We start from the raw sequence: 27971 nt of genomic DNA on the forward strand, positions 1-27971 counted from the left end.
GGTGGCTGCACAAGTGGACTGTGGTCACAATGCATTATGGTGAAATAATTTGGGTATTTGAAATACTTGAAGAGATCTTAGTTGAATGATTTGACTCCTAGTACTTATTTATTGACCCCAGTACTTAATTCTATTAGTTTCTTTTGCTGAACCGCTATGTTACAGGGACATAAGTACACCATCACCGGTTGTCAAATGGTGATGGGAGACCCACAAAGACACACACATACATATATACATATACAAATATACGAAGGCGTGTTTTCTGTTTCTGTCCACCATATCCACACACAAGGCTTCCATACAGTGGGACTGAACCTGGAACCATTTGGTTGGGAAACAAGCTTCCTACCACACAGCTGCACCCTGCGTGCAAAGAATGCTCACAAAGGCATTAGTGAAAGCCTTTCATAAGCACTTAACTGAAGAGTTGTTGCTTACTGAGCCAGGATGACTGAAAATAAGTAGCAAGAATTGATAAGAGATCAATAATCAAACACCATTCACTTACTGCAGTGATTGGTTTCTATAATTTCTTAAAAGACAAAAAAAAAAAAAAAAAAAAATGGCAACTAAAATTGACTTGGTTAAAATTATTCTCGTTAAAGCCTGCACAGCCTAGAAATTAGTGAACACTATTAGACTTTTAAGGAAAATGCTGCAGGCTATAGTAAATTTTTTAAACAAAATAAATGAACATTTAAATGTTTCTATTTTTAGATATGAATCATGAAATGATCTTGTGTTGGGGCAGAAGGCTTGATTTTGATATACTTTTTGGGTTCTTTCATAAACACACAAGTTCTTCCTCCTTTGTTTGTCACTTTTACTATCCATTAATTTTCTTATAAACATATATTATTTCCAAATTAACTACTGCCTGTTCAAGAGAATTCTGGAAGGCTGTGTATGTGTGTGTATGTATGTGTCTGTGTGTGTATGTATATATATAGATATATATTGGATCATCCCATATATAATGTGGTTTTCCAATTGCATGAATTAAAAGTCAGGGGAGGATGGGATAAACTATTTGCATCACCTTGCTATAAGAGCAAGTAGTAGTTTTACCTTGTACTTATTCTTAGTGCAGTTCGATTTTGACAGTTATTTTTTCAAAGCTATAATGGAAGTGACAAAGGAGAATATTTGGCATATTTTGCTTTACGAGTACAATAAAGGCAACAATGCAATGGAAAGTGCAAGAAATATTAATGCAGTAAATGGGGATCGGACAATAAGCATAAGCCAGTGTCAACAGTGTTCCAGAAATCCCTAGAAGATAAGCTTCATCTTGGAAGATTTGTAGAGCTTGACGAGGACATCCTGCAAAACCTGGTGGAACAAAATCCCATCGTAACTGTTGAGGAACTAGCAGAGAAGCTTGGATTTGGTCATTCAACCATTCAGTGACACCTGTATGCCATTGAAAAAGTCATCAAATTGGGTCAATGAGTTCCTCACAAACTTTACGAGTTTAATCAAGTACAGAGAGTGAATGTGTGCTCTTCTTTACTGTCACAACTCATGACTGAACCCTTTTGGACCGAATAGTGATTGGTGACGAGAAATGGATTCTCTATAAAAATGTCAAGTGCCGAAGACAGTGGGTAGGGAAAGAAGAAACACCAACACCCCAAATTAAAGAAGGTCTTCACCTATATAAGGTGCGGTTAACTGTTTGGTGGGATACGAAAGGTTTAGTCCACTTTAAACTTGTAAACCCAAACCAAATGATAATAAAGGAGATCTACTGCGAGCAGCTTGAGTGGCTTAATTCATGCTAGAAGAAAAACGACCATCTTTGGTTTCAAGATGAAAGGTGTTCTATCAGGATGTTTGGCCACATGCAGTGGGGGATGACATTCCAATGGTTGGAGCAGTTTGAATGGGAAAATGATGCCCCACCCACCATATTCACTGGACATTGCCCCATCTGATTATCACTTATTCCACAGTCTTCAAAATCATATGGATGGAAAAAATATGAACCCTATTGACGAGGTCAGAACATTACTGAAGGAATATTTTTCATCATGGACAAGTGAATTTTGGAAGAGGGGCTCTGCAAGTCCACCAGATAGATGGAAGAGCATTGTAGAAAATGAAGGAGAGTATATTTTAGATTAAAAAAGAACTTTGTTTATCTTGATTTTGAAAAATAAAAGAAGTATAGAAAAAAACATTATTTATGGGATGAACCTATATATTATATATAGGTGCAAGCATAGCAGTGTGGTAAGAAGCTTACTTCCCAACCACATGGTTCCGGGTTCAGTCCCACTGTGTAGCACCTTGGGCAAGTGTCTTCTACTATAGCCTCGAGCTGACCAAAGCTTTGTGAGTGGATTTGGTAGATGAAAACTGAAAGAAGCTTGTGGTATATCTTTATGTATATGTTTCTGTGTGTGCGTGTTTTTTAGTCTGTGTTTGCTCCCCAACCATTGCTTGATAATTGCTGTTGATGTGTTTACGTCCCCATAACTTACTGTTATGCTAAAAAATAGGCTTAAAAATATAAGTCTTAGGGTCGATTTCTTCAACTAAAACCCTTTAAGGTGGTGCCCCCAGCCAAATGAATTCCAGTACTTCTTTCTTTAAGACTGGTACCTATTCTGTTGATCACTTTTACCAAACCTCTAAGTTATGGGGTAAACACACACAAAGACACAAGCATACACACACACACACACACTTATATATATATGTATATATATATATATATATATATATATATATATATATATATACTATATATAAAAGAGAGATGTGTGTGTAATCACTTATCACGTGAAAACGGCTTCATCATTTACTTCCATACTTGTGATGCATGAATAATTTGACCTCGGATAAATGTTAGGCTCTTCATTTGATTTTTTTTTAATTAAAAATAAATAATATTGCTTAATATTTAAGATTCACTTCTTTAAAAAGGTTTCTCAATGTCAACTTCCGGTACGGACATGACAAAAACGGCGACGTCTCTCACTCTACTTTTAATGTTCGCTTTCTGTAAACAACTACGATCAATTACTGAAACACATATTTACAAAGTTCATAAATTTAAATATTCCATACAAGATAGTTTTTAACGTGCTTTTATTTATATGATTTTTGGGCGTTCCATGTTCATCTCATTCATTCTTTGCAATGTTCTCTCTCTCTCTCTCATTCACACACTCCAGGTTTGATTTCGTTCCGAACTCGCACACTTCGTTAATTTCCGTAAATAAATTTTTTATTATTTTATTTTGGCACGCCGTGTTCAGCTCTATGTATTTGTAGTGAGTCACACACGCACATGTGTGTTTCTGTATGTGTGTGAGTGAAGGGGTATGTTGTGATGTCTACGTACATACATAAATACATATGCATACATTTTTTCTGTGTGTATATCTGCACGTGTGTGTGTGTGAGAGAGAGAGAGAGAGAGAGAGACAGACAGACAGACAGAGAGATGTTTCAGTGACTCTCTCTCTCACACATACGTACAAGAAATGTATGACTATTTATGTATGTACGTATAATTGTCGACACACCCCTTCACTGGCTGTCTCTCTCTGTCTGTCTGTCTGTCTCTCTCACACACACAGCACACATACACACGCGTGTCTTTGTAAATATGTTTGTATACATTTATGTATGTGTGTATTTGTAAGAGACAGAGTGTGAGTGAGTCAAGGGGTGTGTTGTCATATGCATCCATCATTTTTGGATGTATGTGTGCATGTGTGTGTGTGAGACAGAGTGAGAGAGTGGTGTGTATGTAGTATTTACTCTCTCATACACACACACACAAAGATGTATGCATATTTATGCATGTACGTATACATGACAACAAACCTCTCTCTCTCTCACTCTCTCTGTTACACACACACACACACGTTCATTTCATCTGATGTGTGATACTCTGTGTGTGTGTGTGTGCGTGAGGGGTTCCACAATCGCAATTTATTTCAATTACTCTTGTGATGATATTTACGTAAATCATTTTTTTCATTCAATCCCCATTTTAATTTTCGTAAAAGTTTCCAAGTACCAATGAGGCTTTTTGGCGCATCTTCAAGTTTCCAATTCATGAGAGGTGCCCAGTCATCATTCATCTGAGAATCCATCTACAGAATGTTCTCAGATTTCTATACAGCATATTTTGCTTTTTTCCTTCCAGTATATAAGCAACAATTTCATTCCCGGGCAACGCCGGGTTGCTTTGCTAGTATATATATATAAGTTTCTCTCAGTTTCTGTCTACCAAATCCACTCACAAGGCTTTGGTTGACATGAGGCTATAGTGGAAGCCACTTGCTCAAGGTGCCATGCTGGCGGACTGAACCCAGAACCATGTAGTTGGGAAGCAAACCTCTTACCAGACAGCTATGCATGCATCTTTATGTGTGTGTGTGTGTGCATGCACACACACAATGTAGGATCTGGTCAAGCCATTCACATCATACATAAGATTGAACAATTTTGAAAACATTTCAAAAGTCAAGAAAAAGAATTAAAAAATAGAAACTAAAAACTGGTATAATAGTATTACATAATATTACTTAGCGAAAACAAAAAAATAAATCAAATAACATAATAGCTACTATAGTAATAAGAAACCCTCAGAGGCTCACTAAGAAATTTTCAAAAATTAAATCCAACTTTAATAATCCTCAGAATAATTATTTAAAGAGAAGACAAGCATGATATTAAGGGAAATTCTGATACAAGATAATTTAAATCATATTAAAATTAATCTCATAAGACACTAAGAATTAAGCTATTCATTTTTCCTAATACTAACCTGACTTAATTCCATGATAAAGATAATTCGGAATTGAAATCCCAGATTTATAGCAAATATAATATAAAAATACAAGTATGGATAGAGAAACCTCATTTGTAAATAATTGCAAATCAGAAATATACTAACTCACAGCATTATTTACACATAGGAATAATAGAAAATATAAAATCATATTTTCTTGAGAACAATTTAACACTAAGGAGCTCATCCACTATATAGCCTTGTTTCTGTATCTAAGATGGTATATAGGAGGTCTTCATTAATACCAGAAGTCTCCCTCTATCATGCTGTTGTCTCACACTATGTTTATCAAGGGACAACCATAGTTACAAGAGATCCTCTTGCATTCAGAAGCTTTGGTTAACTGAACACCAAGTTCTGAGTCTGAAATGCTAGCCACTGACAACTGATAAGTCCCTTAACCCCTCAGGGGTTGTCGGGTCGCTGCAACTATGCAGCTTATCTAGGGCGAGAAAGCATGGCAGAGCCCCTCTCTTGTCAGGCTACACTCATTTCTACAGCTGAGTGGACTGAAGCAACATGAAACAAAATGTTTTGCTCAAGAACAATAGATCACCCGGTCCAAGGATCGAAACCACAATCTTACAGTTGTGAATCCAACACCCTAACCACTATGCAATGTGCCTTCACTTTAAATAGTCTTAATCAGCATGAAAACACATGCAACGCTGCAATAATATTAGCATAACAATATTCTATCACCCAGAAATGATTTGGCTTAATTCCTTTCACTATTTCAGAATAATGCCTACCATCATTTGCAATGCTTGTTCTTGTATTGGTTGTCAAATTACAATCTTTATTAGAGTCTGGAATATCATTCAAAGCTTGTACTGACTGATTCTGTATTTTCATTCACTATCAATATTTGTGTCATTATTTATTTGATCTGTGTGAGCTAATTCATTTTAAGAACCACAGCTGTATTATTTCCTGCTTCAGATATAAATCTAGCTTGTTGTGGTTTATCATTTCTTCTGCATCAATACCAAAACTGGAGCTGCAGTTTCATAAAACATTGTTATTGGTTATCATATTTGTCTGCCACCTAAGCAGATGGACAAAGAAGTTTTCAAAAGTGAGGCATTGTCTGATAACTCAAAAGCATGCAAATTAAATATATATTAATAGACACTTAGTGAATGTGCTTTTAAACCCATTTTAACATGTACAACTATTCCTTTAGCAACTCCATTTCATTCGAGATGGTATGGAGGTATTGTCATAGGTTTACATGCCATCTTATTAAGCCATGTATATAAAGCTTTATTAGAAAACTTACAGGCACTGTTAGTGTTTCTGAAACACTATTTCTTGACACCCACCTCACAAAAACCCAATTCTTAATAATTATCTGTCTCTCCTTTATTCCTGATTCTTATGACCACCCAGAAAATCCATCAAGAAATATTGGCTTCAATTTCTTGCACAAGTCCAGCAATTTTGGAGGAAGGGATAAGTTGATTACATTGGCCCTAATGTTCAACTGCTACTTATTTTATCAACCCTGAAAGGATGAAAAGCAAAAATTAACCACAGCAGAATTTGAACTCGGAATATACAGATGGATGAAATGCAGCTAAGTACTGTGCCCAGTGTGATCACGATTTTGCCAGCTTGCCACCTTTGGGCAACTTAATATTGGTTTCAAATATTGGCACAAGGCCAGCAATTTCAGGGGAGAGGGTTAAGTGAATTACATCAACCCTACTGCTCAGTTGATACTTATTTTATTGGCCTTGAAAGGATGAAAGGCAAAAATCAGCCTCAGTAGAACTTGAACCCAGAACAATTAGATATATGAAATGCCACTAACCATTTTGCCCAGTGTGGTAACAATTCTGCCAGTTTGCCGCCTTCGCATCAACAAATATTAAGAACAGTCTTGACATAAGTATTAATCTACATGCACATATATCTATGCATTAATTTCTTTAAATCATGTGAGCAATGAGTCAGATAATTCTGGTTTTATCCTACCACATGCTGGACATGTCATTCTACATTTTCACAGTAATCTGACTACTAGGCTTCTAATTTCCACCAATTCTTTGCTGCTGTTGAGATACCAATGTATAACATGTATAAATTTTATCATTTCTTTTGGTGGGACAATTAATCATCCATTATACAAGATACCATCTTTCAGTGTTTCTATGACTTTTAATGCCCTTTCAACAACCAAAATATTGACCCATTTATCATTTAAAAAAAAAAGCTTTCTTAATTTACCATTTTAAATATTATCATTGGCAGCCTTCAACTTTATATTTATACACTCAATAATAACAATCTCCATTAGATGGAAAAATAAATCATCATCATCATGTTAAACATGACAGTGATGATTGGAGTCTGGTGCAGCTCTCCAGTTTGCCAGCTCCTGTCAAACCATCCAACTCACGTCAACATGGACAATGGACGCTAAATGATGATGATCTACTTTGGTACATAGAATTTCAACAGATTTGCCATTAATACATACATCACGAAAAATAACAACATTATCATTCCGCTAAACCAATAAATCACAACTGTGATAATGTATCAACATGAACTATTTAAGATCCCGTTACATTGTATATTTTATAATCAAATGCTATCAGTTGTAAAACCCATCTCAAAACAAATGCAACTTTTGGTAAGCCACAACTTTAACTAAAAACTATTCCAGTTACCTATGGTCTGAGACTTGTAAAATGTTGTCCGAGCAGAAAATGCTGTGTTTTTCAATATACCATACAGACACTAAGGCTCCTCTCAACTGTGGTTAGAGATTTTAGCAAATGCAGTCCAGGATGGCTGTTTTGAGAAAGTATTCTTGATATAACCTTTTCACCTGCATCAGTTGTTCATAAAATCTCTTGTGACATCACAAATGAGGATCACCGGCTTTGATGCAACATAAAGCTTGATATGCTAAAATATCATCTATTGTTGAATTCCCTGTGAAGACAGGACAACATATTTACAAAGTGATGCAAGTGTGAAGTCTGAATAATGACCAATTGCCCATGCAGTGCCATGTGAAAGCACCCTGCACACTGAATTGGTTGGCATTAGGAAGGGAATCCAGCCATAGAAAACATGCCAAATCAGACTGGAGTTTGGTGTTGCTCCTCCATTTCAGCATGAACAACAGATGTTAAATTATAATGATGATGATGATGATGATGATGATGATACTGATAGAAATTGACAAATTCAAGAAAAAATACTAATTGATTCTTCATTGTTGCTTACTAAATGGTCTGGTGATATAAACTCCTTTATCAGTAAAGTAAAGACCCCCCCCACACACACACACTTTGGTCATGAATGACCATAGGATTACATCTAGAAAGTTTCCCTCCAAGGCAAAAGTCCAGGCAGGGTTGTTTATGGAAGACCAGAAGTCGCCCATGCATATTAGCCTCCCCTCTCCATGCCATTGATGTTATCCAAGGGAAAGGCAAAAGCCAATACAACTTGGTGCCAATGACATCGCAGCTCATTTCTACAGCTGGGTGAACTGGAACAATGTGAAATAAAGTGTCTTGCTCAAGAACACAGCACAGACTAGTCTGGGAATTGAACTCACTACCACATGACTGTGAGCCTGATGCTCTATCCAGTGAGCCATGCGAAAACTTTCACATATTCTGAGATTTCCACATGCTTTTTTTTTTTCTCTTCTCTTTTACAACCACTGAGATCTCCCTCCACTTCTATCAGGTGGAAATTTTTCTAAGAGGGCTTCAGTAAGTACTTCCCTTAGCTTCGTAATGATTAATTAATTCAATATGGATTGGCATAGCCATGTCTACAAAATACCATGGTCTGGTATTCCCTTTCAGAAAACTGTCAGCTTTAAAACCTTTTAATCACGTAAATTGTTTCGAAACTTCAATCTCAAGAATTAATGCCGAATTATCACATTCCTACCAAACAAGCCATAATTTATGATTTTCGTTTTTACATTCAACATAATCAGGAAGTGTTATCAGTTTCCATGAAAGCATCAAACTTACCAAAATATTCAATGAATGTGCCATCAAACTGTTTTAGTTTGAGATAACACTTTCTTTGTTTTGGTTATATCTAAATTAATCTTCAAGTTCTTAAGATTCTTAAGGTGCCAAAGTTTTCATCTTATTGTAACCTGTTCACTGACAATTCCACAACTGTTGAAAATTACTTACTCTTTACTCTTTTACTTATTTCAGTCGGTTGACTGAAGCCATGCTGGAGCACCGCCTTTAGTCAAGCAAATCGACCCCAGGACTTATTCTTTGTAAGCCTAGTACTTATTCTATTGGTCTCTTTTTGCCGAACCGCTAAGTTACGGGGACGTAAAAACACCAGCATCGGTTGTCAAGCAATGGTGGGGGGACAAACACAGACACAAACACACATATATATATATATATATATATATATATATATATATATATATATATATATATATACATACATACATATATACGACAGGCTTCTTTCAGTTTCCGTCTACCAAATCCACTCACAAGGCTTAGGTCGGCCCGAGGCTATAGTAGAAGACACTTGCCCAAGGTGCCATGCAGTGGGACTGAACCCGGAATCATGTGGTTGGTAAGCAAGCTACTTACCACACTGCCACTTCAGAAAAGTTTTTAAAATCTTCAGGAGTTTTCTTTAATTTATGGTCTTATTTAGTTTCATTCTGTCTTTGTGTACCTTTTGAAAATGTGGCTACAGTACAGCTGCTGTTTGACCTCTGTAAGCAACTTTTAGGTTCTATTCTAACATTTTGTTGCCGTGGTTTATTTTTTTAACTTTTGTAGACATGGTTTGCTATGTTTATCTGCTTAGTTATTCTATTGAAATTAAATTCTTACAAAGCTGATGCATTTAAATGTTAAAAAAAAAAAAGAAGAAAGAAACCAAATAATAATTTAGAAATAATACACAAGATAAATCACAGGTGTATGTATGCACACAAATAGAAGGAACTGCAGAAAGCGAAATATAAATTTATAGACCAACAGAAGAATTGAAACTAAAAGTATTTATGGTAGCCCATGGCAAAAGGTTAAAACAAGAATGTATATGCCCAAATATTCAATGAGAGAGAGAGAGGAGGTACAGAGACAAAGAGAGTTATGAAAAATCTCCAAGAATCATATAAACTTACCTGTAACTAATTTCTAACAGATGCAGAAGAACTGTGTCAATGACCAGGTCAAAAATGTGCAATGAAAATTTTAGCATTTCAAGAAATAAACGGAAAGTGAAAGCAAGTGTTGTGTATTCTTAACTGGCTAAAGTAGCTCTTTTAGGCCAATTCCATAAACACTTGCAGAAGTTTTCGAAGCCTTCATTTTCCTTGAAATGTTTTGTAAGCTCACACACTCCCTGAAAGTGATTCTTTTTTTCTACATTTAGTATGTATTTTTTTATACGTGGCTATCATCATCATTATCACCATCATTCAACATCTGTTTACCATGCTGGCATGGATTGGATGGTTTGACAGGAGCTAGCCAGCTGAAGAGCTGCCCAGGCTCTATGTCTGTTTTGGCATGGTTTCTACAGTTGGATGCACTTCCTATTGCCAACCACTTAACAGAGTGTACAGGATGCTTATACACAGTACTGGCATGGGTGCATTTACATAGCATCAGTATGAATGCATTTTATGACATCAGCACCCACAAGCCTGCAAAATTAAGAAGACTCAGTTGGAGAGGGATACAGGGGACATGCCTGTATGCAAGGACAACCTCGGTTTTACTTAACTCAATGTGTCTTCTCAAGCACAGCTGCCTGCCAGGAGTCTTGGCGCCCTGTCACCTCCTCTGTGAGGCCCAATGTCTGAAGATCTTTTCTTACCACTTCATCCTATATCTTCAAAAATGTGGAACGCTTCATGAATTTGCATGTTGTCCTTGCGCAGGGGCCATGCTAATCTTCTCTGTATCATTCCAGTTTTAATATATATAAAGGTAAAGATCCTTCAGTCATGAATGACCATAGGGTTGCACCTAGAAAGTTCCCCTCCAAGGCACAAGTCTAGGCAAGGTTGTTTATGGAAGACCAGCAGCTGCCCATGCATACGGTCTCCCTTCTCCACACCACCGATGTTATCCAAGGGAAAGGCAAAGGCTGATACAGCCTGGCACCAGTGATGTCACAAATCATTTCTACAGGTGAGTGAGCTGGAGTAACATGAAATAAAGTATCCTGTAGTATATGCACTGCCAATGATAAATCAAATGCATGATACTTTAATGGTGCATGCTTATATCGACAAAAGCAATATTTAGAATTGGACATATATTTGTTTCTATCGACATGTAATAAACTCAAAAGTCACTCTTACTTCTCCTTTTTTTCATATTTAGCCAATTCTCTGAAATTTAGAAATCCTTTTAAGCTGCTGAATTAGTTATGATGGAATCAGAAGCAGATAAAGCCATAAATGACAGCATGTAAATAATGAGTTAAAAAAAAAACGCTTGGATGGTAGACGTCAAAGACTGCCTGAAGGCCTTTGACTTTTACCATCCTAAGGTTTTTTTTTTTTAAAACCCAATATTTACACTATTATTTATAACTTTATCTGCTTTAAGTTTCATCATTAAAAACAATTTATTTCATGTCTCTCGAAGTTTCTGAATTCTTACGACATAAACAATATTCATCATTTTCCACGTGTTAACCCTTAAAGAAACTTTGTGTACAGCCATTATATTAAAACAAATGCATTATTTGTTTCTTGTCAATTATGTCCAGAAGATTTTTCAATCATGCTGCAGCAGCGAAGCATCATAACCATTCTTTTGTTATGTCTGGGTCTCTGAATGGAAGTTCACTGCTTTTAACTGGCGGCGCCATTGTTATGCTGTGCTAAGTTTATCCAAGTAAAGCCTGAGTCACATGCGATCTTTTACATTTAGAAGATTTATACAACCGAATAGCCAAGCTCTGACATTGAGCTGATAGCCACCTTAAATAGTCTAAACATGTAAAACATATGCAATCTTACAATAATATTAGCATAACAATGAAATCACATGCAGTGTTCAAACACAGCCTAATCTACTGAAGCTATTATAGTTATGGCTTCTAAAACTTGCAGGTTTAACCCCTCACACACTCTGCTAACTATCCATCCAATAAACCAATAAAAGAAAGTGCTTCTACATGGTTATAGAACCTGTTTGAAAATAGCAGCCAAATGTCCTTTAACCATTTAAGCATTCAAATTACTGTCAAAAGTAATGCTTGTTTATGCACATTATTTTGAATTAAAAAACGTAAAGACCCTCTTTGGTCATGAATGACCATGACATTGTACTTAGAAAGTTCCCCTCCGAGGCACAAGTCTGAGTAAAGTTGTTTATGGAAAACCAGCAGTCACCCAAGCACATCAGCCTTGTCTCTCTCCACACCATCAATGTTATCCAAAGGAAAGGCTGATACAGTTTGGCATCAGTGACATTGCAACTCATTTCTACAGCTGAGTAACATGATATAAAGTGTCTTGCTCAAGAACACAACATACAGCCGGATCTGGGAATCAAACTCACTACTTCATGATTGTCAGCCCAATGCTCTAACCACTGAGCCATGCACCTTCACTATTTTGAATTAATCATGTGATATCTTGCAGCTTCAAGGTTTCAAAAATGTGATTGTTTATTTTTACAATGACATTGTGGGTATGTGTGAGAGATTGGATGTGGTCAGTTTGAACACAAAGCATAAAAGTGATAGAATATTTGGGATGGGTATGGCCAGTTTAAATAAGAAAGGATTAAGCCACATCTTAGAGTTAAGAAGCTATAAAAAAAAACAAAAACTGATGAGTCCTTGATACACTATGTCTGAAAAAAAAAAAAAATTAGACATGACTGTTGCTAAAAAGTTACTTTCCTAACCATATAGTCTTGTATTTAATCCCATTGTATAGCACCTTGGACAAGTGTTTTCCACCATAAGCCCAGGCCAACCAAAGCCTTGTGGATTTGTTCACAATGAATTGGCTGGCACAGAGTGATTAGAAGACACTTGCCCAAGGTGATGTGCAATGAGATCGAATCCAAAACCATGAGGTTGCAAAGAGGACTTCTTAATCATACAGTTATACCCAATATCTTTATCATTTATGTTCCAGTCATTAGACTGTGGCCATGCTGGGACACCCCTTTGAGGAATTTTAGCCAAATGAATCAGCTTCTTTTTTTTTAAAGCCTGGTACTTATTCTATCGGTCTCTTTCGCCAAACTGGTAAGTTACATACCAGCACCAGTTGTCAAACAGTGTGGGGTGACAGTCACAAAGAGACATGCACACATTTTCACTTTCTGTTTATTAAATCAGCTCTCAAGACATTGGTTGGCCTGAGGCTATAGCAGAAGACACTTGCCCAAGGTGCCACACAGGGACTGAACCTGAAACGATGTGGTTGGGAAGCAAATTGCATGCCACACAGGTGTAGTTATGTGGTAAGAAGCCTACTTCCCAACCACATGGTTCCGAGTTCAGTCCCACTGTGTGGCACCTTGAGCAAGTATCTCTACTATAGACTCAGGTTGGCCAAAGCCTTGTGAGGGATTTGGTAGATGGAAACTGAAAAAAGCTTGTGTGTGTATATATACATATACATACATACATACATATTTGTGTGTATGTGTGTGTCTATACGTATGTCTTTGTGTCTGTCCCCTCCTTCACAATCGGTGTTGGTGTGTTTATGTCCCCTATAACTTAGCAGCCTGGCAAAAGAGACCAATAGAATAAGTACCGGGCTTATAAAAAATAAATCTTGGGGGTCGATTTGTTCAACTAAAAAAACCTTTGAAGGTAATGTTCCAGCATGGCCGCAGTCAAATGACTGAAACAAAGAAAAGAATACATACATATATATATATATATATATATATATATATATATATACTCTCTTACTTGTTTCAGTCATTTGACTGCAGCCATGCTGAAGCACTGCCTTTAGTTGAGAAAATCGACCCCAGGACTTATTCTTTGTAAGCCTCGTACTTATTCTATCGGTCTCTTTTTGCCGAACCGCTAATTTACGGGAACGTAAACACACCAGCATCGGTTGTCAAGCGATGGTGGGGGGACAAACACAGACACACAAACACACACATATATATATATACATATACATATATACGACAGGCTTCTTTCAGTTTCCGTCTACCAAATCCACTCACAAGGCTTTGGTCGGCCCGAGGCTATAGTAGAAGACACTTGCCCAAGGTGCCACGCAGTGGGACTGAACCTGGAACCATGTAGTTGGTAAGCAAGCTACTTACCACACAACCAATATATACATATATATATATATATAAAATGTAGAATGTTACTTTCGATATGTCATATACATCATCATTGAACCTTTAACACAGAAAGGCAAGTTAGCAGATTATATGGACAAAGGAGATGATACAGCTCTCTTAACGATGCAGCAAGAATACAGACACACATCATTAGCACTATCACAATAACAAAACTGGATGTCCCGATTTCAGATTCCAGACAATAAATTCTGTTTCTTTAATTGCAGTTAGGCCCCTTGTATAGGTTAGCGAAAAAAAAAGAAAAAAAAAAGCGAGATATTTTATACCATAATGGTGAATAAGAAGTGTCAATGAAACCACTGATGATAAATAATGTAGTAAAATGTTTCCTCTTTATCATTAGCAGAAAGAAACTGACTTTGAAAGTATAGGAGGCTATCACAGCCATATGCAGAACAACGCAGTAATCAATACTGAAGAGGGGGGGGGGGGAGAACAAAAACAAAAAAACAATTAGGATTCCATTAGAGAGCTAACTCAGCTGATAATGTTTTAGTTTTCTTTTTTTCTTTTCCTACTATAACATACTGAACTAAGAGAAGCATTAACGAGAGAGAGAGAGAGAGAGAGAGAGAGAAAGAGAGAGAGAGAGAGAGAGAGAGAGGGGGGGGGAAAGAAAAGTGATTTACAACAGTGAGAGAATAAAAATAAAAAAAAGGATTATTTATAACAACAACAACAACAACAATAGCAGCAAACAAGAAAATAAAAAAAAACAAACCACAACAAAAATTCAATCTTACCACCAGTGATGACCTTGATAAATATTTTTATCAAATTAAATAGGAAGAACTTTACATTTTGAGAATCAGTCAATCCATTGAGAAAGAACCTGAACAGAAAACGAGTTGCAAGTAGCTGTCTCGACTAGTTATCATTAGAAGGAGAGTTGTATTGTATAGCACATTACCTACAGGTGAGGTTTCTGTGGAATCGTTAGAACAGCGGGTTCTCAACCAGGGTCCAAAGATTTTAGTGTTGGAATTTATGTGCAATAATTTGGTTATATTTCTATGATCCGCAAAATATTTTAACAATTTTTGTTTTTATACACTTCCTACTATTTAATTATAAAAATGTGAGATTTTTTAAACATCAAATGTCTATGGGGATCCAGTAGAGTAAAATAGGATTCAAAGGGGTCCACAGGTAAAAAAAAAGGGGTGAAGAACCACTGTATTAGGGCTTTGGAAAAACAGCCGAGTAGCAACATTTATTCCATTTCTTTATGTTCTGAGTTCAAATCATGCCAGGTTTAACTTTATCATTTTACTGGAAGGTGCAGGGGTCAATAAAATAAAGAACCAATCAAGTACTAAGGTCAATGGAACTGATTAACCTTCTCAAAATTCCTCTCAATCCCCTCAAAATAATATCAGGCATTACAGAAATGATTATAGAGGGAAGTGGATTGCCAAAACCACTAAAGGGTCAGGTATCATGCCATGCAAATATTTGTTCCATCGCTTTATGTTCTGAGTTCAACCTTGGCTTTTGTCTCTCTGGTGTTGATAAGATCAAGTACCTGTCAAATACTGGGGCTGATGGTATCAACTAATTCCCTCCCCACAAAACTGCTGGCTGCATACCTGAAATTACTAGCACACAGGATGAAGCATTTTTTCTCAGCTCTTAAAGTTCTGAGATAAATTAGGTACCAGTTATGCACCACAGTCAATGTAATCAATTGGTCTCCTCCTGCAAAATTTCAGGACTTGTGTCTATAACAGAAAGGACTGTTGTTGTTGTTATTATTATTGTAGAATAAAGTAAGAGAATAAATAATGGACTGATTTGTGCATATCAAGAAAAGACATACACACATATGTATGTGTATTTAGGGCTCAAGGCATTTAGATTATATGCATATACATATATATATGTACATATATATATGTAGGTGTGGTTGTGTAAGAAGCTAGTTTTCCAACCACATGGTTCCAGGTTCAATCCTATTGCATGGAACCTTGGGCAAGTGTCTTCTTCTATAGCCTCGGGTTGACCAAAGCTTTGGGTGGATTTGGAAGACTATAACTGAAAGAAGCCTGTTGCATATGTATGTATATGTGTGTGTGTGTGTGTGTGTGTGTGTGCATGTGTCTTTGTTCCCATGTCACCGCTTGACAAGTGGTGTTGATGTGTTTACACCCCTGTTCGACTAAAGAGACTGATAGAATAAGAACTAGGCTTAAAAAATAAGTCCTGGGGTCAATTCATTCAACTGAAAACATTTCAAGATGGCACTCCAGCATGGTCACAGTCAAATGACTGAAACAAATAAAAGAGTGTGCGTGTGTGTGTGTATCAAATTAATATAAACAGCTGGGTGCAATATAATACCATAACGAAAAACTCAATCATCACTAAACATAACTAAGGGTGCTGAGACACTTACATTGCTAGAAACAGGAGTAAAATACTCCTTGTGCTGTAGGAAGAGCGCAAATGTATATACATATGCTGACAGGGGAAGAAACCTCCCCACGACCGAATTGAGTACACACACACACACATGTGTGCATATGTTATATATATATATATATGTATGAGTATGTAACAAAATATGCACATACATATAATAAACAGACACACAGATGCTGATTATTTGAAGCATGCCTATCCAAAGAACACAAACTGCATTTTGTAGTGGCACAGTTCCCAACATTCCTTGATCTAGCTAGCTGAGTAACAGGTACCAAAAACTACTAGACAACACAGTGGTTAGCATTAGGAAATAGCAGCAAATCAGAGAATATTAGCTCACATTATTCATGCAAATATTCAGATTGCTATTTAGTTTACTGACATGAAAAGAATATTTGTAATCAATGCTGGCAAGTATCAAATAAATAAGACAATTGGCTTTATAATGAATATATTCAGTTGGAAACTACCATTTTGGTTACATATATTATGACATAGGTCAGCTTCAGCTGTAAATTTTGAAACATATATTTACATAAGGAGCTTTTCAGTTGAGTATCTACCATTTCATAATGAATCAAATAGCACAGTATCTGCTGCTGCACTGCATAAAATATATTTTGGACCTTTTCCCTCTCGATGCTAACTACATCCTACTAACACATATATGTTTACTTCCTACTAACACACATAGTTTATAACACACACACAAGTAGGTAAGATACAGCAGCAGGAACAGTAGCCTGCTATGCTGGCATGGAACGGAAAATTTTTCTGAGGCAGTGTTTTATAGCCAGATGCCGTTCTTGTAATCAACTGCCTAGTCACCTTCTATAACATGCTGGGCTATAGCATATCAGTTCTAAAACCGAGACATAAATGGTAACAGTCTATAAGGCAGTGAACTGGCAGAATTGTTAGCATGCCGGGAAAAATGCTTAGTGGCATTTTGTTTATCTCTGTTCTCAGTTCAAACTCTGTCAAGGTCAACTTAGCCTTTCATCCTTTTGGATTCAATAAATTAAATACCAGTAGAGAACTGGGGGTCGATATAATTGATTTACCCCTTCCCCTGCAGTTACTGGTCTTGTACCAAAATTTGGAACCTATATTGCTTATAAAGATGGTCTTTTACTTGTTTCACTCATTTCACTGTGGCACTGCCTTAAAGAGATTTTTAGTCGAAGAAATTGACCCAGAACTTATTTTTTGTAAACTTCATACTTATTCAAGCAGTCTCTTTTGCCAAACTGCTAAGTTACAGGGACGTAAACACACCAACATCAGTTACAAAGCAATGGTGGGGAACAAACACAGACACAAAGACACACTCACATAAATACACACACACACACACACACACACACACACACACATATATGACAGGCTTCTTTCAGTCTCTGTCTACCAAATCCACTCAAGGCTTTGGTTGGCCCGAAGCTATAGTAGAAGATACTTGCCCAAGGTGCCATGCAGTGGGACTGATCCCATGCAGTTGGGAAGCAAGCTTCTGACCACACAGCCACGCCTAAACAAAAATTTAAATAGGCATTATTGACATGACCAGATCGACAAAGGTGGCTACACATTAAAATAAAATGAAAATACAGACTATAATAACAAGAGTATTTGATAATGCAAACTAATGAATGTCTTCTAACAAATATGAGATAGAAGTATTGTAAAATTATTTCTCAAGAATTAATTACCTTGCACTGTAAAGTGAAAAAAATTAACTGAACTCCAAATACCACGGGCTATTAAGAAATGATGAGCAAAACAAAAATAAATAAGTAATAACCAAATGCAGATTCACAACAACTAAGAGAGAAAAAATTAAGACAAAACAAAAGAAATTTCTGAAGAAGCAATGAAAGCTGCAATGCTCAAATGAATATTAGCAGTAATAAATTTGTAAGACAATCTAGGATATACTCTGCTTGAAGAAGCATGGAAAATGCAGGGTTAGAAAGCAAAAAGAGATGGAGAAAGCGAGAGAAAGGAGTGGACAAGGAAGAAATGGGGGGAGAAAAAAAAAGAATCAATTCTGCTGGAAGACATCAGGATTGATAGACATTAGAAAAGTAGGTCACATTGTTTATCTGCAAGCCAGCATTTGTGAAGAAGTGAGAGGAAATAGAATACAGCAGAGATTAAATACCAAATTAATAATACAAGTATATATATATATATATATATATATATATATATATATATATATATATATATATATATATATTATACAATGCAAAAAAAAAAAAAAACAGAACATCATTAGTTCAGAAAGGTCAATTTTTCTGCACAAATGGGGTTTCATTTCATGTTTTTAAAGTGCAATTACATTTGTAGGTCAATTAATATATATATGTGTATACATACATATATATATCACCATTGGTATTTTATGTACACATTCTATGCTGGCATGAATTGGATAAGTCATTTATTTCAGTTAGTTTTAAATCAGAGTAACTGAACCCTGAGACAGGATGAGAGACATCTGCATTTTATTTTTGATAGGATAGAGTCTGCAGCTAAATACTGTCCTTAACACCAATCACTTTAGTGAGAGTGTTGGGTACATTTTATTGGCATCCAGAATTGTCATGTCTTCAATAGGACAAAAAAAAAAAAAAGGGACCCTCTTGCTCCTACACTTTTGCTGGTTCACTGACACCCTACAGAGCATACAGGGTGCATTTTATTGTGACACCAGCATTAGTGAGGTTGCCTTGTTCAATACCGAAAAAACCAAAAAAAAGGCGACCCTAAAATGAAACAAAATAAACAAAAAACTCTTACTACTCTAAATTGTCTCCATTCACCGAAGGCAATGTGACCATAAGAAGGGTACATGAGAAGGAGATTACAGAATATTAGGGTGACAGAGAGAAAGAAGCCAGAGTATGATGAGGAAACAAGATAAATAGGGTGACAGGGTGGAAGAAAACAAGCAAGGTGTAATAGAAGAGAAACAGTAATGGCAAAGGGTAATGGGAGATACACTATGGCTGCTACTTGTTTGGGTGAGAGAGAGAGAGAGAGACACACACACACACACACACACACATAGTTGTGGAAATGGGTGGATGACAAGATGTCAATAAAGAGGCACAAGTGAGAGGGGAAATGGTGACAGGCAGTCTAGAAGGGTGATGTTAATTGGTAAGAGAAAGCAGGAGAGTGACAAGAGAGTGATGAATGGCAATAGAGGAGAGATCTGAGGGAGAAGGAGTGATGGCTAGCAGTAAAAGAAGGTAAATGCAAGGTGTATCAGATCGCAGCAGATTCTATGCAACCCCTCGTTACTCAGGTATCGTAATGGGAGATGGAGGTGCAGAGATAAAAATGATAATGGTGGGATTGAGTATGGAAATATCTAATTCATAAGTTTATCTCTACTGAAAGTTACAATGTGGGTCGGATGTGGGTGCTGATGAAAGAGCAATAACACTTGAAATATGCATAAACACCCATTACTTATTATTTTTATTTTGTGTGTGTGTGTGTGTGTGTGTCTGTGATTGCATTGTTTACATAAACATATTTGTATATTTGGTGCTAGCTCTGAATTCTATAAAAAAAAAAATCTGTAGAAATAAACTTAAAAGTGAGAACATTGCACTGCTAACACAAAAAGTAAAGCTTTAATATACTTGGTAGCAAAGCGAAATACCGTGCCCTTGCTAGCAATTAATATTTAGGAAATATCTAAATATTTTCAATTTTTACATGGCTGGCATAGCTAACTGAATAGGAGAGGGAGAGATGAGATGGTATATCAAATAGATAAGGGTAACAAGTAGAAGATTAGCAAGTGAAAAATGGACAATAGGTTTAGGTGAAAATACATATAATATATCCCAATTATTATTATTCTTATTTGAATGCCTATTTCATCATGCTTGCACAGGTGGCTGGGTCTATTCTAGTACTGTCATAGTCATTTGCAATCACCTTCATACCATGCAACAACATGAATCAGTGTGTGTTTGTAGAAACACATACAGACATTGATGTCCTTCCTAATGCCAACCACTCCAAGAGTGTAATGGATGCTTTTATGTGCCACCGGCACATGTGCCATTAATGTGAAACTAGTATTTTCCACATCTACGATTTCACTTGGCTTGATGGGTCTTCTCAAGCATGGCATGATGTCAAATATCTCGGTCATCTGTCATTGCCTCCATGATGTGCAACACTCAAAAGGTACCTAACTTTCCAATTATTGTACAAGACAGGCAAGTCTTTATAAAGAGTATAACAATATCATTGCATTTTTAAAATTCTTTTACTTGTTTTAGTCATTTGACTGTGGCCATACTGGAGCACCGCCTTAAAAAGTTTTAGTCAAAGAAACTGAGCTCAGGACTTAATTCTTTGTAAGCCTGGTATTTATTCTATTGGTCTTTTGCCAAACCGCTAAGTTACGGAGATGTAAACACATCAATACTGGTTATCAAGCGATGGTGTAGAGGACAAACAAAGACACAAAAATATACAAATATATGATAGGCTTCTCCCAGTTTCTGTCTACCAAATCCACTCACAAGGCTTTGGTGCCACGCAGTGGGACTGAACCTAGAACCATATGGTTACAAAACAAGCTTCTTACCACACAGCCATGCCTGCACCTATTTATTTATTTGGGAAAGAATTATATTTGTGCCAAGGTGCCACGCAGTGGGATTGAACCCAGAACCATGTGGTTGGGAAGCAAGCTTCTTACCACACAGCCATCGCATCCCCCTATCATGTAACAGATATGAATATGGCAGTTACTCACATTTTTCTATGTTTAAGACTCATTGTGTTAAGTTCTTTAGCCAATATGTGAACAGTGCCAGGGTTTATGAAGTTAATAACATATCCAAGAGGAGAAGTCATGTCAACAGTCTAAAACACACAACATTCATACTTCTCTTTGATTAACTCTTTAACCTTTAATTTTTTTCTTACCATATTTCTATAGAAATACTAAGGCACTCTAATGGTTATGATGACGAGGGTTCCAGTTGTTCCAATCAACGGAACAGCTTGCTTGTGAAATTAACATGCAAGTGGTTGAGCACTTCACAGACACATGTACCTTTAATGTAGTTCTCAGGGAGATTCAGCGTCACAGAGATTGTGACAAGGCTGGCCCTTTGAAATACAGGTACAACAGAAACAGGAAGAAGGAGTGAGAGAAAGTTGTGGTGATAGAGTTCAGCAGGGTTTGCCACCACTCCTTACTGGAGCCTCATGGAGCTTTAAGTGTTTTCACTCAATAAACACTCACAATGCCTGGTCTGGGAATTGAAACCGCAACCATGACCTATGACCATGAGTCCGCTGCTCTAGCCACTGGGCCACTATGCCTCCACATCTACTGAAATACACTGTCTTTGTTTTGGTTAAACTTTTAAAATAAATAATTTATAAAAATAACTGAGCATTTTGATGCAAGTTTTTAATTTAAATCACTTTAAGTCATAAATTTTGTATCATGGCACCAAGGTGGTTTTAGGCAGGTTGGTATCAAAAAGGGTTAACTACTCATATCCAACCTAAATACAGTCATGGCCAAGAGTTTGGATCATTTCTTAAAAGATTAAATATATTTTTTAAAATTAAATATACGCTCTGACCAAATATAACTTTGGGCATTTAATATATAAATTCTAATTTTCAGACCTATGTTCCAGACTTTTGGCCATGACTGTATTCTACTGTTTTTTTTGTGCAAGCTGGCCAGATCCAGCCTCTCTCACCTACACTATGATGTCATTTTAAAAATTGACAATCACATCTTTGAAATCTCAAAACTACATGATAATAGATTATTTTTAAAAAAATGCAAATAAATAAAGCATTACTCTTGACAGAGTAATCTGAATGCTAAAGGGTTAACTACTTAGATAATGAAGTACAAAAAATAGCTGAGATAAAATGGTATATGCTGAGTAAAGAATAAAATAGATTTGTTATTTCATGATAAAAAAGAAAACAGATTGTAAGATACTGAACAAAGGTAGTGCATAGAATAACAAGCACCAAGTTTTCTATGTTTTTTAAAGGCAAAATATTTCAAATTATTACACTGTCTTTAAGAGCAAATCAAACTGCCATTGTGATTAAGTATCTTCAAGGATATAGAAACACTGACCACTGGAGGAACAGTTTATAGAATATAATAAAGGAAATATCGGTGAGACAGAATGCTCACTAAGACATGGTTTGAACAATAACTTTTTTTAAGTTAACAGCTGGGGAGCATTAGAAATCAGACAGCTCAATATGATTACAAGTTCTTCAGAAAATAGTGGCTCAGATGCAAAAAATATTAAGTGCTATGGCAAATGATACTTAAGCAATCAGAGATTAGTACGTTATTTTTCAAGGACAGAGCAGCACTATTATATATATATATATATATATATATATATATATATATATATATATATATATATATATATATATATACATACATATGCATATAAATATAGTTTACATAAAGCATTGTCTAATATAGATAAAAGTTTTACGAACGTGAATGTACGAATCATTAAGTTATAGTGTTTCATATAACTTGCATTGTTTTGGTTTAAAGAGAGAGAGAGAGAGAGAGAGAGAGAGAGAGAGAGGGGTGGGAAGGGATGTCTAATTTTTACAGAGAATTGTAAATAAAATATTCACAACACAGTAACTGTGTTTTTTGAGTAACATATAATTCATAAGTATTGCATCAAAAGCATGTGAACAATCAATCCCATGTTCTTTTGTCTTGTGAGGAAGAAGAAAACTAGTAAAAGCAGATTCTACTTCCAGACCTGAATGGATTCAAATATAAGGGCTAGCAAAATACTGATGGAAAGTCCACGGTCATAGGAAGTGAAATGGCTCTAAGGTGTTGGGTGCCAGCTTATAAGTATTGGTAGTTTTATAGACTATTTGACAAAGAGCATACATCAACTTTAACCATATTAATATGAAGGTATCATTATATGACATTGCTTTAAAATGATGCTATTCAATAGTTCGAACTGTACTACAGTTGTACTCTAAGTAAGGAACATTATTTGCTAACATTTGCGTCACTAACAGCTAGTTTTACTTTTACAAGGCTGAATGGTCAACAGTGGGGAGAGCATCTAACTGTAAAAAAAGTTTTGCTTTTTGTAAATATCCAAATTTGCAAATAAAAACCAATAAACCCATACATGCATGGAACAAAAATAAAATTCTATGTAAGGGTGTATGTGCGTGGGAGAGAGAGAGAGAGAAAGAGGCAGGGGAAAGAAAAGAGAGAATAATCCTGTACATTTCAACACCAATCCAACTTCTATACACAAAAGAAACTAAACAGATATTAGATTGAGAATATATAGTTAAAAAAAAAGAAAACAAAACAAGATTAAATAGGCTGTTCAAAAAAAAAAAAACTACCCAAAGCAATCTGTAAGAGGAGGAGGATACAATAGTGATATATAGAGATAAATTGTGTATTATGATTTATTTCTACAGAAATGTTCTGAAATATTTCACTTCTAAATATCAGTCTTAAATATCACAATCTACAGTCTAAAATATCACAGATACATAAATTGTATCAGACAAGATAAAAATCAAAATATCTGGGTAAGGATTGTGTACCATTCTTTGGTTTAGCAATATTATATCAACTAGTTTTGTATTTGGATAAATCTTTAAAAATATGACAATCATAGCCACCAATTTAACTCTGCGATACCATAATTGCTGCCAGAAAAGGTGGAGAAGTGCAAGAGACGATGAATTTGTTAATGACATTTTATAAGTACTGAAGGCTATTATCAAAACACAACTGATGTAAATGTAATATCGTTTTTTTAACAATTTAGGTATCTTTTTATTCAACAACACTTTCGCTATAAAGAAAAAAAAAAAAAAAAAAAAGAAGAAGAGAAAGAAAATTAAAGTTGTGTAAATGTTAAAATTCTTGCAAAGTAACATGACTATTATATATTTCCTATGGCACATTTCATAATGTGCAACGAAAATTAATGTTGTCATAACAAATACAGATGATCTCAGGAAATATTCTAAGAAGTGGTTTAGAGTGTACAGATTAGTAATACTAAACACAATATCAGTACTTCAGCAAGGGAGCTTCTATGCATTGCTCAAACAATTAGATATAGCAGCTACATCTTGTTTAAATCACATCCTAACCACTGAAAGGGCCACCATATTGTTCAACTACACTGGACAATGTAGTCCTAGATATCTTTTATTTGTTTCAGTCATTAGACTGCAGCCATGCTGGGGCACTGCCTTGAAGAATTTTTAGCCAAATGTATCGACCCCAGTATTTTTTTTTTTTAAGCATTGGTACTTAATTTATTGGTTTCTTTTGCTGAAGTGCTAAGTTATGAGGACATAAATACACCAACACTGGTTGCCAAACAGTGGTGGTGGGGAACAAACAGACACATAAAGAGATACACATACACACACACACATGATGGGCTTCTTTCAGTTACTGTCTACTGAATCCACCGATAAGCCTTCGGTTGACCTGCAGCTATAGAAGATACTTGCCCAAGGTGTCACACAGTGGGACATGAAAATTTTTATTAAAAAAAACCCCAAAAAGCTAGGTGGTCTTGGTTAAAATTCCCTTGATCATTCATCTCTTCAATCAAAGCTGCCCTGAAGATAAATAACAATTATAATGTCATAAGAAAATTACTCTCTATCTTTGTCTCTCTCTCTTTTAATGACCATGACAAAACAAGCAACATATGTATCTATGTGTGTGTGTATATATATATATATATATATATATATATATATATATATATATATATATATATGATACATGTTTTGAGCATGAGATGCAACTGAACATCAAGTGGGCTGCACTACTAAAAAACATTCAAGGTAATTTTTCATTAAGCATGTCATTCAGAAAGTTCGCAGTCTGCCCATAACAGCACTAGATTATTCTTTTTATTAATAACTAGTTGTCTTTGGAGTTCTTCACTCGTTTCAGCACTGATCTTCATCTCACCTAACCAATTAGCACTCAGATTATTGTCAAATATAATAATACTTATTTATTCACAATGTTTTGAATTAAGTATACTTTTCCTCATGGCTTTGAGATTTTGATGATGTGATTGAATATTTTTAGAATTACATTGCAGGGTAGATATAAGAGACCCGATCTTGACAATTTGAGCATAAAACAAGTAGAATATTTGGGCTGGATATGGCTGGCTTAAATGCTAAAGGGCTAAGATAATAGAAGATCGTACTCCCCAGAAGGAGTACGAAAGATGAGAGACAGTACTTGAACCTGAATAGCTTGACTGTATTACATTATGTAATGTAACAACGTATGTACAAGAGTGAATCATTATCTGTCTGGTGGGCTGGATATGATAAAGTTATTTCAATGAATTTGAACAGAGCTTTAGCAAAGAAGTAATTAATCAAACCGAACTGAATGAGATTGCTCAACAGCAACACAAACTCAACATAATTCGTATGTTTTGAAAATATTCAAACTATAGATATATTATTTTTAAACAATTAACACTGTCTGTACTACTATTAAATGGTTTTCATCATTATAATAGAAATAGTCTCTATTGGGCAAGCTGTCAAAACAAGTCTAACAAGTTTCAAACAAGCGCAGCCATAAGAGGATGGCTAGACTTGTTTGAACCAATCCTACAAGGAGAAAAACTGATAAAAATAATTTTAAAAGATAATAATCATTTTATCAATGATTTTTATTAGTAAGTTAGAGAAAATAATGATATAGATTATAGAGATGATTTTAACATCTATTGTCAATGCATGCATAAAATAAACAGTACTCGCTTGGAAATTGGTAGGATACAATATGTTGTGATGGGGAAGTGAAATTAAGCAACAAAATGACAAAAAGCAACAACAGTAAATGAAGTAGAACCTGTATTGACTGTCAGACATTTAGAAAACTTCAAAACAAATGGATTATGTTTGTGTAGCAGTAATCTATATGATACATCTGGCAGAAATATTGTGTTTCATGGACAATAGAAAGTATGGAACCCATTACTGCTGAAACAAAGCAAGATGAAAATTATGCAAGACGATGAGCAATGGAAGCTGAGATAGTAGGACTTTGAAAAGGATCAAAGAGATTGTTCAGGAGTGGGGGGGGGGTCTTTTTTTATCCTGTATTTGTTGGGTTTTTTTTTTTTTTTTGCTGACAATAAATATTAAAAGACAAAAAAGATATTTTATGGCTACAAGGAAAGCTAGTAGAAATTGAGAGTACATATCAAACATTTTGGACATCAAAAGAGAATCTGAAATGAGATACAGCTAAGTAGAGTGAAAGCCATTGGTTTTACCCAGTTAATGTCAGCATTAGAAACACAACTGATTAAATGCTGATCTCACTTTCATAATATGGTCTTCTTGCCAGAGTCTACATTAAAACAAAAAAAAAAAAACCCCCCAAAAAACAAACAAACCAACAAAACAAAACAAACTAATATTTACTTTTTCCAACTGGAATCTAAAGTAAATTTTAAACAATAAATAACTGGAAAATATGTGTAATAATGAAACTGACACAGCAAGTAAGTTCAAGACATGGATTCGCAGTTCGCAGAATCACTGTTCTAACACCTGGTACATTTAGAGACCAGATTTGCATTTAAACAAGAAAAGGAGTCTCCATATGCCATAATTATGTCATCGGCCAGTTAATTTGACAAACAGAGTTCAGTTATGAACAAAACAGTCTGAAACTGTAAATTAAAGGATTCAATCACCTCCATAGATAAAATATTTCAAAGATGGACATCAAAAATGGAAGTTGTAATGGAAGATGCATTTTGTAAAGCAGGAATTGCTGAATACTGATTTTTATTATCTTTTAACTTATACTTGTTTCAGTCATTAGATTGCGGCCATGCTGGGGCACTGCCTTGAAGAATTTTGAGTCAATCCCAGTATTTTATATATATATATATATATATATATATATATATATATATATATATATATATATATATATATGGGTGTGTGTGGGTGTGTGTGTGTGTGTGTGTGTGTGTGTGTGTATTTGTAAAGCTTGGTACTTATTCTATCAGTCTCTTTTGCTGAACTGTTAAGTTATGGGGACATAAACACACCAACTCCAGTTGTCAAGCATGTGAAGGGAGAGGAGTCAAACAGACATACACATGCATATATTCAATGGGCTTCTTTTAGTTTCCATCAACCAAATCCACTTACAAGGCTTTGGTTAGCACAAGGCAATAGTAGAAGACACTTGCCCAAGGTGCCATGCAGTGAGACTGAACCCTGAACCATGTGGTTGGGAAGCAAACTTCTTACCACACAGCCAGTCCTGTGCT

The 27971-nt window shown here is 35.6% G+C and overlaps 1 protein-coding gene and 1 non-coding gene across 4 annotated transcripts in view; both read right to left on the reverse strand.

The window, feature by feature from the left end:
- The window catches only part of LOC106869465 (uncharacterized), a 75973-nt gene that overhangs the window by 12905 nt on the left and 35097 nt on the right, over window positions 1-27971 (reverse strand). The window contains exon 1 of one of the 3 annotated variants that reach the window (XM_089358716.1): window positions 18294-18317. The exons of 1 other annotated variant lie outside the window; for it this stretch is intronic. The gene's annotated coding sequence lies outside the window, so the exon portion shown is untranslated. Of the gene's footprint in view, window positions 1-7494; window positions 7653-18293; window positions 18318-27971 lie in introns of those variants that run through there. One more of the 3 variants, XM_014915217.3, reaches the window with a different exon arrangement.
- On the reverse strand, window positions 10686-10790 carry LOC128248968 (U6 spliceosomal RNA). Its single transcript, XR_008265114.1, has one exon. It is a non-coding gene; the product is annotated as a U6 spliceosomal RNA (small nuclear RNA).

The sequence above is a fragment of the Octopus bimaculoides genome, chromosome 10, assembly GCF_046866305.1.
Source record: "Octopus bimaculoides isolate indiv1 chromosome 10, ASM4686630v1, whole genome shotgun sequence".
In the NCBI taxonomy this organism is placed as follows: Eukaryota; Metazoa; Mollusca; class Cephalopoda; order Octopoda; family Octopodidae; genus Octopus; species Octopus bimaculoides.